This window comes from Bos taurus, chromosome 16, assembly GCF_002263795.3.
Source record: "Bos taurus isolate L1 Dominette 01449 registration number 42190680 breed Hereford chromosome 16, ARS-UCD2.0, whole genome shotgun sequence".
In the NCBI taxonomy this organism is placed as follows: Eukaryota; Metazoa; Chordata; class Mammalia; order Artiodactyla; family Bovidae; genus Bos; species Bos taurus.
In genome coordinates this window covers 65,459,959-65,476,039 of record NC_037343.1, presented here as the reverse complement: position 1 = coordinate 65,476,039, position 16,081 = coordinate 65,459,959, and the positions used below count along the sequence as shown (strand labels likewise).

Below are 16,081 nucleotides of genomic sequence, written 5' to 3'. Positions count from 1 at the left end.
AGATGGCTGGATGACATCACTGACTCGATGGACGTGAGTCTGAGTGAACTCTGGGAGTTGGTGATGGACAAGGAGGCCTGGCGTGCTGCGATTCATGGGGTCTCAAAGAGTTGGACACGACTGAGCAACTGAACTGAACTGAATTCCTTCAAAGAATGCAAGTATCTGAAGACAGTTTGCACTTGCTTGGGATCAGTAATTCATAATTCTAAGGAATTTAGAGAAACCACACCATGATACCAGACCACTTTGAGAGATCCTGTCTCTTTCACATGGGTTATGTTGCCCACTGCTGTTGGACTTACCATTAAATTGACCTCTAAGTATCTGTGACTGTAGTTACTGATTAGATTTACATCAACTCTGATAACAGATTATCTCATTGGAAGGACTGATGCTGAAGCTGAAGCTCCAATACTTTGGCCACCTGATGCAAAGAACTGGCTCATTGGAAAAGACCCTGATTCTGGGGAAAATGAAGGCAGGAGGAGAAGGGGGTGACAGAGGATGAGATGGTTGGATGGCATCATTGACTCAGTGGACATGAGTTTGAGCAAACTTTGGGAGACAGTGAAGGACAGGGAAGCCAGGCATGCTATAGTCCATGGGGTCACAATGAGTCAGATGTGACTTAGCAACTGAAAAACAACAATACAAAACTAAAAGCTTCTAATCTACTCAACCATAACTTACTGAATGAAGTGTATCAAATATATCAAAACTTGAAATATTCCTAGTCTTTTCTTTGATTCTCAGCTTCAATGACTGGATAAGTATTAAGTTTTAAATACATGTTATTCCCCACTTACTGTCTTTCCAAGCATAAATAAAATGAAAGAAACTCACCCTATACACAACTTTTAGAGTTTTCCTCATGGATCTGCTGCTCGTGGTATATTATTTAGCATAAAGCACTTGGAGTCCTGACATGATGCATCTTAACCTTCTATCCATACAATACTTTGTTTCTTGTTTTCAAGTTTCAAAAGAAATTCAATCTTTCTCCAACTGCCAGAAAGATTAAATATAATCTCTCTTCTCTTTCAGAGTTGAGACTTTTCAAAATTGCAATTGAAAAGCACATTCTGGGGAAACCAGGAGAGCAGCTTCCTTAAAGTCTAACTTAGGTAGACAAAAACTGCAGAGTACCTGGCACTCACTGTCCCTTAATCCCTGAAGTTTCACACATAAAACGAACAGCTATTTCTTGAAGAGCAAGTCAAACACTGCAGTTATGAGCAAATAACCCAATAAAAAACCAGTTTGGGCTGAGATTTCTTCAGAGATTAAAAACTAAACTAGGTGGCAATGTCAAGAAATGCCAAGGCTTTGGAACACAAGAGGATATTAACAAAGGTTCAGCAAACAAAGGAAAAGACAAGAACACTGAAAGGCGGACCCTGTTTACCCTGGGTTGTTTCCTTTAGGAAAACGAAACACTAGCTTTCTGAAAAAGGCAGATCTAGCAAAAAAGTGTTGCTGAACTATAAGTCAATACTTTAAAATCTTACGGAAAGCAAAGGAAGAATCTCAAAACAAAAGCAAAACACAGGTAGAAGCGTGGCTTTGCGTGCTACCTGCACTCCGGGCAATGTTGTGTTTACCTGGGGCTCCACAAGCGCAAACATCAGTTAGTACAAAGTTCTCATCTCTGCTGGTAGACTTGCTGGAAGCCTGAATGGGGCTCAGTTCTTCCAGATGAATTTGGCTACAACACAACTCGGGCTTCTTCGCCCCAAAGTGATGTGGGCTATGGTCCTTACCACTTAAGAAACATTTCAGAGTATATTTCCCAGTGCTAAGATTTTTCTAGAAACAGGCTGTGGCTCCTAATGCAGCTGGTTTACCATTGAGGAGGGAAATGATCCTAGCTGAGTAGGGACCAGTGGCCCCTGGAACACAGCAATCCTCTTAGCAAAGGGTTTTATGCTTCCTTTTAACTGAAAGTTTTCCACTCATGAGGCTGTGGAAAGCTTTTAAGGCACAAACAATAGAGGTGAGGCAAAGCTACTAAATGTTTTAAAGGCCTTCAAAATTGCTCATCAGCTAGAGCAGTTTATAATAAAACTGTTCTGGGTCACAAGAAAGAGAGAGAGAGCTCAAGAAAGGACAGGCAGAATCAACAAGCAAGGTACAGATTTTGTTCCTACCTTGTATAACCTGAATAATCCCACCGATCCTGTGTGACACCATAAATAAAGTGACTCACAGAACTTCTCGTGTATTATTTAGCTACAAAAAGGCCAATCAAAGTTTGTTCTGAGCCATCAGCTACCCCACAGACGTGACCATGAAAAGGTACACAGATCACAGCCTGCCTACGTGCCAACAACACATGTGGTGGGCACACCCTCTCCTGCCACCTGGCTATGCTGGGGTCAGACTAAGAATACACAAGGCAATATGATCTGATTTCACAAGCGGAAAACCACAGAACTTAATTTGGGGGCAACCCTTGATTTTGCTGCCTGGGACAAATACAACGTTATCTAATGACCCATACCTGACGGTGACCCCACCAATGACGTGAGAAGGGCGTTTTCCCTTTGGACTGCTAAGACAGCTGATCTCACTCCCACAATTGCAAAGAGGGGGAATTTTGCTCTGCTCTAGGCTTTGGGGAGTCCAGAAACCAAAATCTTTTTAAAGGGAATGAGCCTTTCATAGGAGACAGTGTCAGGAAACTCGCCTTGAGGAGGGCACGGCAACCTACTCCAGTATTCTTGCCTGGAGAATCCCATGGATAGAGGATCCTGGCAGGCTGCAGTCCATTGGGTCACAAAGAGTTGGACACGACTGAAGCAACTACGCATGTGCACACAGAGACATAGTGGTGATACCATCACTCTTGCCAAGCAAACGGTCTACCTTGTTATTGAGACATACGCTCCATCCAAGAGGCATTCCCTAAAATTGTCACCAGGAGCACCTACATCGCACACACACATCTAGGAGTTTAAGATGCATTCTACACACTATCCAGAGGGAATTTCATATAAAGAGTTGGCTTCAACTTCTGATGTCAATGTCACAAAATATTTCACCTTCCAAGGACAGCCAAAGATCACGTGGGGATTGACTGGTGCTTTTATTCATCTCCAATAACAGACTAACATTAACATTTATTTCTAAAACCAAAATTATTTATAAAGCATGAAATCACTCAATAGAGCATTTGCTCATGAAGTTTGTAATCATGGAAAACTTTAGCTTTCAGATGCTTATCATCTGCTAATGCCCTTTTGGTGAACTTGGAGCAGAAGAGGCCTCTAGTGTGTAAGAACTTGAAGGTAAATACAGCTGCTAACTTTTAATTCATTTGTTTTTCAATATACTGTGTATCCATGCCTAAGTTTTTTTGTGCGTGGGTATAGCCACAAAGCACAATATTAAAACTCTGGATGAGCAGACTGAGATTAAAACCTGAGTTCCAAAATTGGGTAAAAATATACAATTTTAAAAAGAAAAGGGCATGGTGATTATTTTTGTGTAATTCTTTTTTTTTTTTTCAAATCAGAGCTTTAACAAGCAATTTTTATGCTGGTGAATTCAGAGATCAACTGACACTTCTTTTCTCTCCATCCTCAATTCTCATTTTAAAGAATAAAAGAACTCATTAGCACAGAAAACTGAGTTAGGTTTTCTTCCTGACCTTTATAAAGCCTTTCATCCAGATGAAATTTAATTAAGTTTAATATTGATATGGACATAGCAGAGGACAGGAAAGTTAAAGCAAAAGGACAGGCAATTTGGTTATATGTTTATTTTGGTAACCTTTATCTAGCTGTGTGTGTGTGTGTGTGTGTGTGTGTGTGTGTCTGTACACCTTTTGAGCATGTCACAAAATACAAGGTGGGTACCTCACTGGGAATATCACCTCTGCTGCTTATCACCATTAAACTCCAGACTTCTCATACATGCATTAAAGCATTTTTCTGTTTTGATCTTTTTTAATTAATTAATCTATTTGGCTACACTGGGGCTTAGTTGCAGCATGTGGGATTTAGTTCCCTAAGCAGGGATCAAACCTGGGCCCCCTGCATTGGGAATGCAGAGTCTGAGCCACTGAACCACCAGGGAAGTCCCTAAAGCACTGCTGACAACCACTAAACTCACATATTTTTTTGGACAAACAACATACTCTACCATTATTAATACCCTTCCCTGACTTAGTGTTCCACATTACCTAGCAAGTTCTGTTTGGGATCAGGGGGAACCCAGGAAAGGGCAGTGATGAGCACCCCACCTGGAGGAGCACTGGGCTTGGAGGGCCCTAGAGAGGCCTGCACAAGTGTAGACTATGCTCTCCATTTCACTGACCCCAGGGAATCTAGTAAAGGGGTGCTTCTCTGATGGAACCCTGAGTGATAAACCTTCCATGCAAGCTCTCTGCACCATCTTCTCCATGACTGTACCAGGTACCCACCTGCAGCCTCACTGCATAATTGACTCACATGCCTAGAATGAAGCCCCCACACACTCCAATTCCACCATAAAGATAAGCTCCCTCCATCTTGTCTTCTCCCTTTTACCTACACCCTGCACACCAGGCAGGAAGACTTTTATGTGATGCCCCAGATCCCACGGAAGCCTTGCTTTCCTATTTTCATGCCTAAGGGCTAGCAGACCCTGTCTCTTCCACCATGGACCTGGCAGAATGAGGTTACTAACACTGGAGGAAAAGTGTATGGAGAGTCACAGTTAGATACAAACTCACAGCAACTAATATGTTGGTTTATAAATATATCAGCAATAGAAATCTTAATTTTGAGATGATGTTGTGGTCATTGGCAAAGCTTTCTGACTGAAACTGTTCTCAGAAAATTCAAATCACAATTTTCTCGGAAAAAGGCTCCATTATCAATATCGAGGCTTCCCTGGTGGTTCAGATGGTAAATAATCTGCCGGCAATCCAGGGGACTCGGGTTTTCTCCCTGGGTCAGGAAGATTCCCTGGAGAAGGGAATGGCAATCCACTCCAGTATTCCTGCCTGGAGAATTCCACGGACAGAGGAGCCTCAGTCAGTCATTCAGTTCAGTCGCTCAGTCGTGTCCGACTCTTTGCGACCCCATGAATCGCAGCACGCCAGGCCTCCCTGTCCATCACCAACTCCCGGAGTTCACTCAGACTCACGTCCATTGAGTCAGTGATGCCATCCAGCCATCTCATCCTCTGTCATCCCCTTCTCCTCCTGCCCCCAATCCCTCCCAGCATCAGAGTCTTTTCCAATGAATCAACTCTTCGCATGAGGTGGCCAAAGGACTGGAGTTTCAGCTTTAGCATCATTCCTTCCAAAGAACACCCAGGACTGATCTCCTTTAGGATGGACTGGTTGGATCTCCTTGCAGTCCAAGGGACTCTCAAGAGTCTTCTCCAACACCACAGTTCAAAGGCATCAATTCTTCGGCGCTCAGCTTTCTTCACAGTCCAACCCTCACATCCATACATGACCACTGGAAAAACCATAGCCTTGACTAGACAGACCTTTGTTGGCAAAGTAATGTCTCTGCTTTTCAATATGCTATCAGAGGAGCCTAGTGGGCTACAATCATGGAGTCTCAAAGAGTCAAACACAACTGAGCAACTAACACACACACACACACATACACCCCAATACTGAGTTCAGTGGCTCCTGGGTAGTAAGAGAGTTAAATCCTACAAATACTACCAAATAGGTTAAAAATAAAATTCAATCACCTTAATTCATTAAAAAAATACATATATGTAGGTAGGAAGTTTAGGAAGAGAGTAGTCTTATTTCAGATCCAGTGGTCACATATTTCAAAGAGGTCACTAAGAAATGGGAAAGAACAGAAGTAGAGCCAATAAATTATAACAACTCTCAATGGAGTATAACCTTTTAAAATTGTCAATCATTATATTGTACCTCTGTAACCTACATAATGTTGTACAGCAACTACACTTCAGTTTTGTTTTGTTTTGTTTTTAAAAAAGGAGACAAGAAGAGGGAGGGAACAGAGGAGCCTAGAAAGACAGGGAAATCATCAAGTCACCAAAGACAAAACTTCTCCTCAGAAAGTTTACCCCTCCCAGTGGCCACTCAGGACACCTCTCTCTTCAGGAAATGGGATCCAAGAGAAGAGGAGGCCTGAGGTTTCCCTCTCAAAATCTCAAAAGAGCTCGAGGTGGCAGCCATGTGAACGGAAGACAGTCTCTGGAGACCCAGGTCAGCACACATTCAGCAACACTCATGCCCCCAGGACTGGGCAAAAGCTACAGGGTATCTAATACAGAGTGAAGTTGAGTCAGAAAGAGAAAAACAAACATGGCATATTAACACATATATGTGGAATCTAGAAAAATGGTACAGATCAACCTATTGCCAAGGCAGAAATAGAGACACAGATGCAGAAAAAGGACACGTGGACGTAGCGGAGCGGGGTGGTGGTTGGAAGGATTCGGAGATTGGGAGTGACATGCATACACTACCACGCGTGGACAGGGAGCTAGCGGGAAGCGGCTGTACAGCACCCGGCGCTCAGCTCAGTGCTCTGTGATGACCTAGAGGAGTGGGATGGGCAAGAGAGGTCCAGGAGAGATGGGATATATGTATACAGATAGCTGATCGCTTCATTGTACAGCAGAAACTAACACGGCATTGTAAACCAATCATATTCCTAAAAATAGATGCTATGAAGGTACTAAAAGGTTAGCTTATATCCTGAAAACAATTAAAAAGCAACTAAAAACAACACCACTTAATGGCAGTTTGTGCAAATGGCAGAGTGAGCATTTGAGAAGGTCCCAAGTACTCTAAGAGGACCATCCAGGACACCTCTTAGAGAAGAGTCCCCCTAAGGACTTTGAAGGGGAAAGCAGCATTTCTCATGTTGACAAGATGAGCAAGGTAGGGTGGTGGAAGGCGTGCTGACCTCCATGCAGAGTGAAGATATGAGCAAAGTTTAGCAGATTTGACAAGGATGTCATGCTCTAAATAAATAGGTCTGAGGAGGGAGTGTCAGGAAATGAGAATGCTTAGAGAGACAGGGGCTGGATGACTGATGTCAACACAAGGGTGAAATGATCAGATTTTTGAGTTAGTAATGTCATTTCTGGAAACAGAAGGGGCTGGGCTAAGGGCAAGGAGGTTGGTATGAAGGATTCCAGTAGTAGTTTAATAGCCAGAGGAGACAGAGTGAGCATCCACATCCAAACACCAAACCAAGAAAGAAAAGGACACAAAAAATACCATTTAGGAGGTAAAATAATAGTAGTTTGATGACTATTTACATGCAGATGTTCATTAAGGAAGAAAGTGAAATCTAGGCTAATTGAGAGGTATTTGGCATGAAGAGCAATTGGGTGAATGGTAAAACCATCACCCAAATGTTATCTTTGAGGTGTTAGTGGAGAAAAAGAGGAGACAAATGAATGGACAGGACTGAAGCACAGGACAAAGGTGTGGCCCAGAGAACAGACATAAGCCAGGAAATATGCAAGTAGGAGAAAATCCCATGAATGTGAGTGTTGAGCAAAGCAGACAGTAGCGGGTGTTTGACTTTCTACAATCATGGACCCTTAAAATGCTGATCGATGCCATGAGCCTAATCCCTAAAAATGCACATTTGCAAATACAGAAAAGGCATGATTTAGAGGAAATTCATCTGTGAACTCACAGATTAAATGTTCCTAGTATAAAGTAAGAAGAGAAGAGGGCTTAGGAAGGAGATAATTACAAAATAAGGTCCAAAGGAAACTGCAAGAACTGCCGAGAAAAACTATGCCTCCACAGTGACTGCGTATCACTCCTTCTATAAATGGACACGAAACTGTGGGTAGTATAGATCGACAGCACTGGGCCACAAAGCAGAGTTTTAGTTTGGTGGCTTTTTTTTTTTTAATTTTATGGAAAATTTCTAACATATTCAAAGTAGAGGGAACAGTATAACGGAGCCCCTTGTAACCTGTGTCTGAACTTCAAGAATTGTAAACTCATATAATTTCAGTTCAGTTCAGTCGCTCAGTCATGTCCGACTCTCCACGACCCCATGAACCACAGCACGCCAGGCCTCCTTGTCCATCACCAACCCCTGGAGTCCACCCAAACCCATGTCCATTGAGCCAGTGATGCCATCCAACCATCTCATCCTCTGTTGTCCCCTTCTCCTCAATCTTTCCCAGCATCAGGGTCTTTTCAAATGAGTCAGCTCTTCACATCAGGTGTCCAAAGTATTGGAGTTTCAGCTTCAACATCAGGCCTTCCAATGAACACCCAGGACTGATCTCCTTCAGAATGGACTGGTTGGATCTCCTTGCAGTTCAAGGGACCCTCAAGAGTCTTCTCCAACATCACAGTTCAAAAGTATCAATTCTTCGGCGCTGTCCTAAATATCAGTGAAGTGAAGTGAACTCGCTCAGTCGTGTCCGACTCTTTGTGACCCCGTGGACTATAGCCAGCCAGGCTCCTCTGTCCGTGGGATTCTCCAGGCAAGAATACTGGAGTGGGTTGCCATTTCCAGTATCTACCTATAAAAGGACTATACTAAAAAATACATACCCATGACAGCATCATCACATCTTAAAAAATGATAATATATCCTTAAAATCATCAAGTATCCAGTTAGTGTTCAACTTGCCCCAATTGCCTCATATTTTTTCATTTTATTTTCAGTTCGGTTAAATCAGGATCCAAATGAGGTACACACATTGTACTGGCTGATGAGGCTCCACAGTCTCTTAATCCACAGGTCCCCCTTGCATGTCTGTCTTTTTTCTCTTTTAAACTCCCTTACTTATTCATTCTGTAAAGTTGTTTCATTTTGTTTAATTTTGCTGACTGAATCCTTGAAGTATCATTTAAAATTTATTTTATTCCTCTGCACCCTGTGTCTTGGTACTTGGATGTAGAGATTTGATTAGATTCAGGGTCAATATTTTAGAAAGAATACTTCCTAGGGAGTGTTGATTCCATCAGGAGACATACAAGCAGGGTTTTGTAAAAGATGGGGCTAACAAATCATGCTTATCTGCTGTGGAAAAGAAGTCAGTGGAAAAGGCAAGGTTAAGGAATAGGAAAAAGCATGGCATAAAAGACAATGGATGATGAAAAAAGAAACAGAAAAATATCAAAACCAATCATTTCCTCTACTCATAAACCACCACAGTCTCTTGGACCATTTCAAGCAACGCTGAGCGTCTCTCCAGAGCATTCAAGGTAGTAACCGACACCCATCACAATAGTCCTAAAGGCTAAATTATTTTGCATTTACTTTGATCAAAAGTGTGAAGCATTTCCTGATTTTTAAAGTGTCTATTATTAGAATGTTCAGAATTAGAAGCTTCTGTGCTTAAAGAATTAATCTCCCAAGAAAATTCATTGAAGAGGGGTCTCTACCATGTAACTCATATATTTGTCTTATAAACACAAAGTCCATATAATCACATCCTTCAACCCTGCAAGGGAAATATTTAGCCAATAGTATAACATTGACATAAAACAGTAATAAGGAGCAAGATCTAAGGTTATGTGTGCCCTTTGAATTAATTTTTGCCATTTTCCTCACGTGACATTTTTTTTCTAAGGACCAGAACTTTTTACACAATGCAACTGTAAGAAACAGAGTCCATTAACCAATGCCCCCTAAGGGACACATTCCTTCTGTTAGCCTGCCCTCTGGAAAAATCTGTCTCATTGTCTGTGACTTTTCTCCTGTCCCTGCCTCAAAAGAACAAATTCTATTTCAACATCTATAGCAAGTATGTTCCGATTCACTGAGTGTTCCCGTGCACTATAATTACCCTGCCATTAGGAACAAACGTCAGCCCTAAAAACAAAGCAGGGCTTAATTTAAAGTGCAGTAGTATCAGGTTTTTTAAAAAGGGCTCAGATGAATTAGAAGGCTTTTCATTATACAATTTTATATTCTGAAAACGTTCATCTAAAAACAAGCCTGTTAAAAAACATCTATAAACACATTAGTGAGGTGAGTTTATGAGGATGAATGGACAAGTTAAAAATCAAAGAGTGCTTCTCAGATGCCAGTCTGTTGAGCAGTGACAGCCCACTGTGAAATGCAAAAAAAAGAAAAACAAACATGGGCAACATATTAAATATTTCATAAAACTTTACTCATCCATTATGGTCCAACTCAAACATAATCTCTGTGAGGAGGTCTTTCCGCATTTATTATGGAAGTACTGCCATCTTTCTATCATCCCCTATGGAGTCACATACAACATTACAGCACAAAACACACTACACGTGACCACTGAACAAATACTGTATCCACACCTGGTATCCACACATATCAAATACTGTTATCACACACAACAAGTACTGTATCCACAGTAGGTATCCACACATATCAAGTACTGTATCCACACATATCAAGTACTGTTATCACACATAACAAGTACTGTATCCACAGTAGGTATCCACACATAACAAGTACTGTATCCACGCATATCAAATACTGTTATCACACATAACAAGTACTGTATCCACAGTAGGTATCCACATCTAACAAATACTGTTATCACACATAACAAGTACTGTATCCACAGTAGGTATCCACACATAACAAGTACTGTATCCACACATATCAAATACTGTTATCACACATAACAAGTACTGTATCCACAGTAGGTATCCACACCTAACAAATACTGTATCCACACTAGGTATCCACACATATCAAATACTGTTATCACACATAACAAGTACTGTATCCACAGTAGGTATCCACACATAACAAATACTGTATCCACACTAGGTATCCACACATATCAAACACTGTATCCACACATATCCACACCCTGAGATTATGACAGGCGAGACAGAATCTTCTTTGCTTAGAAGACTGCTTTCTTTCTCTCCCTAGATAGGGCACCACATCGCGTCTTCGTCCTAGCATAAGTCCTTCTCGGGCTTTGTTATGTGTTTGTCAAATGCTTAGACGAAGCCCTAGTCTCAGTTTCCTCATAACGACCTGGCAAGGTGGAGAGCAGGAATACTACATATTCATTTTCATGTGAGGAAATCAGGTTCAAAGCACTGTGACTTCCCTAAAGTCTCCCAGCGAGTAAGTGCATGCCTGGGACCCAGTCCGTTTTGAGAGGCAGAGTCCTCCAAAGGGCCACAAGTTAAGCAAAGCGGGATAGTAGGCTGTACACTCCAAACTGTTGGAGGCTGTAATTCTCCGCACCCACCCCAGAGCAGTATCTTTTTTTTTTTTTTAATTTTTACAATGTTGTGCTGGTTTCTGCCCTACACTTTCATAGCAGCACTATTTACAATAGCTAGGACATGGAAGCAACCTAGATGACCATGGACAGATGAATGGATAAAGAAGATATGGTACATATATACAATGGAGTATTACTCAGCCATAGAAAAGAAAGAATTTGAGTCAGTTCTAGTGAGATGGATGAACCTAGAGCCTGTTATACAGAATGAAGGAAGTCAGAAAGAGAAAAGCAGTATTTTTATAATTGAAAGAATTTTCAGTTACCAGCTCATCTGAGAAGGCTGTGACTTATATCTGATCACGATGGGAAATGCTGCCTACTTCTCAGGACTGGGCCTTGTCCCCTCCTACCCAAAGGCTCTAAACACAGTGGAGCCCCAGCACTTCAGGCTCTAATTGGATTTCTGGGCCTGATATCCTTGTTTCAGAGACTCCAGACCAATGGGAACCCACCCTTGTCTTACCATCTCTTCTGCAGCTCTGGAAAAGGGGTCAAGTTAAAGGGACTGAATGGAATAGTAATCAAGTAGCAGGGACTTACGTACTGTCCCTCCACAGAAACATGGGGTTTGGGAAGGAGAGATGTGGACCCCAGAGGAATCAACTGTATCATTAGCAGAGAAAAGAACTTGAGGTAAAACGCTTTCCCAATGCTCCTGAAAGAACACCAAGCAGGCAAACTCTCTTTAACAGGCACAGCGTTTATAAAGGAAATCTTGCTTCAAGGGCTCCAGGAGTTCACCCTTGGGCATATGCCCATGGTGATCGCTACTAGAGATGAAGTCTCCTTCTGAGAGAGAAGGAAGGAAAGTTCACATGGTATTTATAGACTAGTAAGCTGGTGGAATATAAAATCTGGCATCCAGTGGCAAACACAACTTTGGATGTTAAAACCAGGTGGCTATTCACATCAGAACAGCTACTGCACTCTCAGTTCCAAAACACTGAAAAGCAGGTTAGGTAGGATCTAGCAGTACACGTAATAATCTCACCCAGAGCTATTTATGCAGGGCACACAGGAACGGCCCACAGAAATCAAATAACTCTGCACGTAAGGAGTATAGAAACGCTAAGTATATGATTAAGGGATTTTGCACCTAAACCGCAGGGAAGACCCTGCAGGAAGGGGCCCTCCCTTCAGGAAAATGCTTTATTCAGCTGCTTTATTCATGTTGTCTTCACATTTAAAGCCCACCATAATACTACTGTTATTTACTGACTTCGAACTGTAGTGTTTCACAGGAAGGTAGACAGAAGGGGAGAATGGAGCAGAGACCAAATAAATTAAAATGTCACACTTAGCATTAAATTATTTAAAACACTGATCTCTAGATTACATTCCGAATCACTGGCAACACGCACACAGAGCACTGAACCACCCAATCCACTGATAAGGCTGCCTGTCACATTCCTCTGATTTAGAACTTTTTTTTTTCATGTACACAAATATTTTTGTTCAGCACAGAATGTATCCAGGAAGATGGAGATAAAGATCAACTGTAGAAGAATAAGAATTTTAATCTTAATGATCAAACAAGTGGGCTAGGGTCCTAACAATATTTCTAGATCTAATCAAAGTCATGACCCTGAGAGCAAAATTAACTTTCCCAATCAGGTCACGGGATTAGAGCCAAACTGGCAAACGTCATAGGGAAGCTAAGGTTCAGTGTGAGCAAAGCTGAAACAATTCTAACTAGAACTACCCTGTCCCCCAACGTTGTCAGCACAAAGGGAGGGGGTCATCACCATTTATGAGGGTTAATTAGTGCTAGGCACTTTACAGACATAACATTTCATATAATCTTTATCATAATCTCCTGTTAAATATTATCTCTGTTGTGCACATGAGGAAATAGAAACTCAGAGAGGCTGATGACTCGGCTAATGCCACTGCTCGTAGAATCAGAACTGGTACTCAGTCCATCTGACCCTAAGATCCTTCTCTATTCAGATATTCTGTGATTACAACTGTTAATTCACACCTGCCATTCTACTGAATATTGTGTGTAAGGCACTAAGCAATTTACAAACATCTTCTCATTTAATTTAATCATTACCATAGCAATATGAGGTGTTAATATTCCCATTTACACATGAATATATTGAGGTTAGAAGGGTTAAGCAGCTTGCAAGGTCATCCAAAGAATAAGGGAAAAGTGGGGATTCAAATCAAGTTCTCTTTGACCTAAAAATCCATGGTGCCCTCTACTAAGACTGTTCCATCCACTGACCACAATATAACTGAATGGAGTCCATTGGCTGTGTCATTTGCGGATATCCACTCATAAGATTACTAATGAATATCAATCCCGATAAACACCTGCGGCACACGAAGCACTGCAGAATGCACCCTATCCATTTCTTTTATTATTGTCAAATTCTTTAACATCTTCTAAACCATGACAAAAGATTGAATGTTATCTTGGATTTACAGCAGCTTTAACTACACGAATCAATTTCCAACTAGCTCAGAATTGTACTTTTACTAGACAGTGTTGCTCATGTATGCTCAGTCATGTCCGAATCTTTGCTACCCTATGAACTGCAGCCTACCAGGCTCCTCTGTCCATGGGATTTTTCCAGCAAGAATACTGGAGTGGATTGCCATTTCCTTCTCCAGGGGAGCTTCTGAACCCAGGGATCAAACCTGCATCTCTGGTGTTTCCTGCATCACAGGTGGATTCTTTACCGCTGAGCCACCTGGGAAGACGAACCAGTATTACCAGGCAGTATAAGCGGGGTGGTTAACATGACTGGCTCTGTCTACTCATCTATAAAATGGGGATGACATCACTCATCATAAATGTGTACAGCACTGACACATAATCGGCACAGAACATTGCTACTGCCCTCTTCTTTTGGAATTGGGTCTTTCGCGTCTTTCAGAGTTGGTAAGAACAAAAATCTAAGAAACTAATGAACTAATTAAAATTGTGTCATAAGACACAGAAACAGAAACCTGGAATCAAACATCTGATTTTGGGGAGGTCTGATACCTGATTTCTAAACAAACCAGATATATCTCCAGGTGGCGCTAGTGGGATAAGAACCTCCCACCAATGCAGGAGACATAAGAGACGTGGGTTCGATCCCTAGGTCAGGAAGATCCTCTGGAGGAGGGCAAGGAAACACACTCCAGTATTCTTGCCTGGATAATCCCATGGACAGAGGAGCCTGGCAGGCTACAGTCCATGGGGTCGCAGAGTTGGACATGACTTTTTTTTTAAGCACACATGCATAAAAAAATTAAAATATTCCTCAGTGTATGAAGGAAGAATTTAAGAAAAGCACTGTGGGAATTAATTAATGGAGAAAGAGAAGTAAAAGATGCAGCATAGTTAAGCAGGGAATGAGGAGAAGCATGGCAACTCACTAAAAATAACTCAATCACAAAACCAAGAGGAAGCTGCATTGAGGTAAAAATGAATATGTATCCTGGGAATGGAAATTTCCACCAACCGAAAGAGGAAGCTTTCTTCTATTAGAAGGCTTAGAATTTTAAGGAGGTACATCTCCCCTGACGCCTCTCCAAAAGGAGTAGGTGGAATTTCAGTTTACCCAGGGTGTTGGGTCCAAAAATAACAACAACAAAAAAAACATCAAATAGGACCCTTCAGTTCAAATTATAGGGAGAACTTGGTAAGGTTTCCCCCTGGTATCTCTGATGTATCTCTGCCATCAACATTCAAAAGGAAATGCAACATTTCTAGGACTTCATTTTCTTGGAAAATGTAGAATTTGGCTGGCCTCTCAGACAGGTTCCTTTAATTGGGGAAGGTAATTTTTTTTAACATAAATGTTTAATACATAACTTAATACATACTTATAAGGGATGTATACTTCACAAACTTTATAAAGCACTCCTCTCTCCTTCATATATAGATAGTTGTCATTCATGGGATAGCCTTTAAAGGGTCAGAAATGTTTTCCCAAACTAATTATATTAGAATATGTTTGTTCAACTTCTTAGTAAACTTCTTTCAAAGAAGCTTTTTGAATCTATCAGATTTCCTCAAGGAAAATATTCGGACAGTTTTCTCTAATACTTAAAAAAAGAAAATAATGAAATTGACATATTTTCTGGGTGCTAATCATCTTAAGGCAAGTCTCAATTATGCTAATTTCTACCAAGATAAACAATATCCACTGCAGAGAAATTAGTTATCACTTCCTCTCCCAACAATCATTTTAAAATCCAACATAGTAGACCCTCATTCTTATGAGACTCAGCCCCAATTAGAAGTAAAAAACAAGTTTAACATTATTTGGGAGGGGTAGTGGTTTCTTTAGATAAACTGACCTGTAACCAAGCTGAATTCATTTTTTAATTAATTTTTATTGGCATATAGTTGCTTTACAACTATATGTGTTGTTGTAAATGCTTTACATATAGTTTCTATATGTAAAAGTAGAAACATATAGTGTTAGTTATATGTTAGTTTCTACTGCATAGCAAAATGAAGCAGCCATACACACACATATATCCTCTTCCTTTTGGACATGCTTCCCATTCGGGTCACCACCCAGCATTAACTAGAGGTCCCTGTTCTATACAGAATGTTCTCAGTCATCTATTTCATACCTTCCCAGGTGGCACTAGTGATAAAAAACCCGCCTGCCAATGCAGGAGACGTAAGAGATCCCTGGTTTGATCCCTGGGTCAGGAAAATCCCCCGGAGGAAGGCATGGCAAACCACTGCAGTATTCTTGCCTGGAGAATCCCATGGACAGAGGAGCCGGGCAGGTTATAGTCCATGGGGCTGCAAAGAGCTGGATACCACTGAAGTGACTTGGCATGCACGCAGCACCAATAGTGCATATGTGTCAATTCCAACCTTCCAATCCATCCTACCCCCTCTTTCCTTGATATCCAT

General features: G+C 41.3%; 1 protein-coding gene across 3 annotated transcripts in view; it reads right to left on the bottom strand.

Annotated features, from left to right (window-relative positions):
- C16H1orf21 (chromosome 16 C1orf21 homolog) overlaps positions 1–16,081 on the bottom strand; it is a 242,347-nt gene that overhangs the window by 179,650 nt on the left and 46,616 nt on the right. Inside the window, exon 1 of one of the 3 annotated variants that reach the window (NM_001081547.1) lies at positions 1,605–1,886. The exons of the other annotated variants lie outside the window; for them this stretch is intronic. The gene's annotated coding sequence lies outside the window, so the exon portion shown is untranslated. Of the gene's footprint in view, positions 1–1,604; positions 1,887–16,081 lie in introns of those variants that run through there. 3 annotated transcript variants of the gene reach the window in all.